Below are 5,000 nucleotides of genomic sequence, written 5' to 3' on the forward strand. Positions count from 1 at the left end.
GGTGTTTGCATCTGTTAGGACACAGGTGAATGCATAACACAGGTGGATGCATCTGTTAGGAGAGACAGGTGGCTGCACCTGTTAGGAGAGACAAGTGAACACATCTCTTAGGAGAGACAGGTAAATGCATCTATTAGGAGAGACAGGTGGATGCATCTGTTAGTAGAGACAGGTGGATGCATCTGTTGGTAGAGACAGGTGAACGCATAAGACAGGTGAACGCATCTATTAGGAGAGACAGGTGGATGCATCTGTTAGGAGAGACAGGTGGATGCATCTATTAGGAGAGACAGGTGGATGCATCTGTTAGGAGAGACAGGTGGATGCATCTGTTGGTAGAGACAGGTGAACGCATAAGACAGGTGGATGCATCTGTTAGGAGAGACAGGTGGATGCATCTGTTAGGAGAGACAGGTGAGAATGGGTTGCTGGCATCCTGACATCCTAGACGCGAGCGCTTCATTGGCGACAGAACTGGACCTGCAGGCTCGGTGTGTGTGTGTGTGTGTGTGTGTGTGTGTGTGTGGATGACCAGGCTCGGCCCTGCTGTCCTGAGAACGAGGAGGCGGAGGAGAGGACAGCTGGCAAAGCAACATTCAGTGGGCACCAAAATAACCTCAGTCCTCTAGAAGATGGCTATGCCTTTGGTCAGAATTAGTATACTGTTATCATGATAATCTAGTTTGGAACAATCAGCCAGTACAAGTATCCTCCACATCCTGTGGAGCAAGACACAAATATCATGAAGTGTTCCTCTGTGGAAGTGAATAATCCTGAATAAAGTTATCTGTATAAATATCTGTCCTACAGTACTGAGCAGAAAGAACCCATTCTCTCTCTGTATTTTTCTGTGTGTGTGCGTGTGTGTGTGTACATGTGTGTATGTTTTTGTGGTTTGTGTGTGTGTGTGTGTGTGTGTGTGTGTGTGTGTGTGTGTGTGTGTGTATAGAAATACAACATCAGCTTGAACATTAATATCTCTTTTATTAAGACAAGTACTCCTTCATTTTTTTTTGTAAAAATGTCTTTTTTTGAACAAATACAAAATGTTTATGGGACCATGAAGATACCTTCATTGTGACACAGAAACACTGCCAAACTACAGAATAAAGACAAAACCACGGGGCTTGTCAAACAATGAGAACCATGAAGCCCCATTCTCTTTAGGGATTGGAAATGGCCTACAACTGAACAGCTAAAATAGGCTTTTAGTCAACATTGCACATCCACCCCTTACTAGCACTCTGCCCTGGTGAGCTATACAAGTCTATACAAATGAACCCAAACATTTACACAGTGCACTGTAGTTTTAAGAACACATATGACGCACAATGCAACAGAAAGATGGTCTGTTTATCTGACGTGTCTAATTGGTTTCTGTAAAATGTTTGAGCTGTAATTTTGCAATCTACCTGAGATGCAAAAATGAATTAGGTGGGATGGGGGTGGCACAGGATACGTGACATACTCGCTATCACTGAAGATGTCTCTGATACACCATAACAGATTAAATAAAGAGAATACCATCTAAATTAAAGAAAATAATAGTCAATGTCCCACTCATGTCCATATCAATGCAGCTATGCAACAACTATTTATGTCAACTGGAAGTCTGCCTACATCCTGCCTAACATGAACTCAACCATACGCGGTACACTTAACAAGCTTCTGTTCCCTGCTCTAAGTGAATCTCCATCAAACACTAGGGGTGGGATGGGGGTTGGCGGGGGGCTGTCAATTACTGCAGCGCAGTGACCCTATTGGACAGGGGCTGTGGGCCGCCACCCCTTCAGGCTGGATTTTGGGTTCGCATGAAACAGGTGTGTGTTGGTCGAGCGGAGCCCACCTGTGTGTCACCTGCGTGCCCAGATTGGGACGCTGCCACTGGCCTGTGGGTCACTGTGAGGCTGGCTGTCTGGCTGCACTAGCTGGATCTGTTTCATCTGATGCCAAACAGAAAAGCGTAACAGAGACAGCACTCGGGATGGAGGGGGAGAGAGTGTGTGAGGAGGAGAGAGAGAAAGAAAGAAAGTAAGGGCTTCCTGCTCTGTCTTTCCCGACATCATCCCTTTCCCATGGAAACCACCTCTGCACTCACTCTACACGTGGCACTGAGCTCTCCGACTCATGTGGGCGCCCTGCTCCACACACACACACACACACACACACACACACACACACGCACACACGCACACACACACCTCCAGGTCTGAAGCAACCAACCCCTCTGTGGTGTTTTTAAGGCAGTGGTTGTTTTCATCACAGAAGTGCTTTGTGTTTTGGGAGAGGAAAAAAACAAAGGCATGTTAAAATATTTTTCCACTTAACTCTCTAAAGTCCTTAATTACCAGAGTACAATAGGGCAGAAGACACAGCAATCAAATAGGAAGCTTTAAAAAAACATTATAATGCTTGTTCAGATTGCACAATGCCACCCTGAGCGGGCGGAGGAAGCTACAATGCTTTTGAAATGACTGGTTATAATTAGCAAGCACAAACAAATACCTCAGGAAATGGCACAATTAAAACCATTTTTGAAGGATCTTACACATTAGAAACAAACAAACAAAAAAAAACCAATATTTAACCAAAGAAAAACAATAAACAAAAGCCATAGCTTTAATATTCAACCATTCACATACACTTGAACAACCATTAAAACTCTATGGCTGTTAAAAAACAACCCTGCTGCTCTATGTATATAGTTCATATAGCAAATATATAGACAGCAAGTTCAACTCGCAAATTAGTCCAGTTCAGCTAATATAAGTGAGATATTTCTCAGCCTGTGTCCCCGGTCCATGTTGCTCTCTACACAGTGTTAATTACGTCCTGTCGGAGAGTGCTGGAGCTTGCCTTCTCATGGCACTAGCACATTGTAACAGCATCTAGCACTATAATTGGTACGCTAGCTTGTTCCCCCTGCTAAGTTTTTTTTGCCATCCATATTATCACCTGTTATCTTTTTGAAAGCTCAAACTTTGTAACATTTTAGGGGGTTCAGGTTCAAAGTAAATCAAACAAATAATAAAATTTGCGGAATATCGATGATGCCATTTTGAGAAAATGAATAAAATTGGCCCATGCACGCACGTGTACAGTACATTTGTAGCTGTTAGCGTTTGTACAAACACACTGAACACTAGCATCTGCAGGGTTGGCCACACACCAGGACAGCAGCCGTGTTCTGGTCCGATGTTACAGCGACCCGAACAGAAATATGAGCCAGTCACTCGCCCACGTCGAGCTGATCAATCTCTGGCCGAGGGGCCGGGGAGCCAGGGTGAGGGTGGCGGGGGTAGGGGAGCACAGAGCAGAGCGCCCGTTACCGGCCTCAGAGATGTGTGTGTAAATGAAAATTTTAAGGCTTGGATGGGGATTACACACGGTCAAGTGCCCTGGTATATGAAGAGAATACGGATGCCTCAGGGTCGTGTGTGTGTGTGTGTGTGTGTGTAGGGTGGTCCTGTACCTGGCTGAATAGGAAAGCTCTTCTTCATAGATCCCTACTTTGAGAGAGAGCCCCTGGGACTGAGACTGCACTGTGATAAGGAGAAGCAAGGCAATGGCACTAGCTAGCACACAAAGACTGCTCTGAGCTTGGAGTTCATCTTTCACCAGCCATGATGGACCAAGATTGCTGGTCAGCAGGATGTAGTTGTAGAGGGCACATGGAAGAGGACTGGGGAGCACCGGCGTTCTCTGGTCAGTCTACGGTCAGGTCATAATCCCACACAGTACGCCCACCAATGGACATGTAGCACCTATCTAGCACATTATAGTGTGTCAGCGTGTGGGTCAGGGAACGTAAGGGTGACCACTAGAGCAATGTTTCATTCATGACTCGTACTCAATATCCCTTCGGCTCCAGTGCTGGATGAGTGGTGGCCACAGCTTGCCAACTCACTTATGAAATACATATCGGACCACTGAGCTAGCCTGCATACACAGAGTGGATGTGAGATAGCATGACCTCCTAACCTATGAACGGACACACACACACACACACACACACAAGCCAATCATTTATACAACTATCTGAGAGTTTCTTCACACACGCATGCACACACAAACACACACACACACACGCACGCACACGCACACGCACACACACACGCACACACGTACGCACACACACACAAACACAGAGACATTACAGAGCTTAGAGGCTTGTGAGGGTCATTAGTTAGTGTGGAAAGACTAGTGTGGAAAGCTCTGAACTGACAGTAAGACTACATATGAACCTCGGGATGCTGTAGTCTGAGGTCATAGCTTTATGCTTCGCTTTGCTGGGGGTCCTGTTGGGGGTCGTTGCCATGGAAACCAATTGGCTGTAAGTAGAGAACGCTCAGTAATTTTGTGTAATGGTCATAAAAAGGATGGAATGCTTCAAGCTAACCCCTGAATGGGTTTGGTTTAGGTCTGTTCAACGCAACAGGACAATAAGGTCACTAAACAGCAACCTCTCCTCTATGATACACAGGTTCCAGGGCTAAGACATTCTACGCTGATAAGCACTTACAAAACCAAACTAGACTTCTTGTGTCGAGAGAATCTGAATATAGTGAACGACGGCTCCACCTATAGCTACAGCTATAACTGTGAAGACAGGCTGGCAGACAATCAAACCTGCAGTCTGGACTGCAGAGAAAAACTGTGTGTGTGTGTGTGTGTGTGTGTGTGTGTCTATATGGTTGTTTGCTTGAGTGTGTGTGTGTGTGTTTGTATGTGTATGTGTATATGTGTGTGTGATTTTCTCTTTCTGCCTGCATGAATAAATGTGTGTAAACATGTTTGTGTGTGAGAGAGAGGGTGTGTGTGTGTGTGTGTGTGTGTGTGTGTGTGTGTGTGTGTGTCCATGACTGTGTGTGAATGTTTACACGTGAAAGCCTAATGCCTAAAGTACATCCAGCATCTGGTTGGTTGACAGTTGGGAAATGTTGGCCAACATTTTGAAAAAAATATATAATCTGACAAAAAACAAACAAACAATAGAGAAA

The sequence above is a fragment of the Alosa pseudoharengus genome, unplaced genomic scaffold (genome assembly GCF_046254945.1).
Source record: "Alosa pseudoharengus isolate Yale_2024_CS ecotype anadromous, Long Island Sound unplaced genomic scaffold, YU_APseudo_1.1 YU_APseudo_1.1_scf_18, whole genome shotgun sequence".
Taxonomy (NCBI): Eukaryota; Metazoa; Chordata; class Actinopteri; order Clupeiformes; family Clupeidae; genus Alosa; species Alosa pseudoharengus.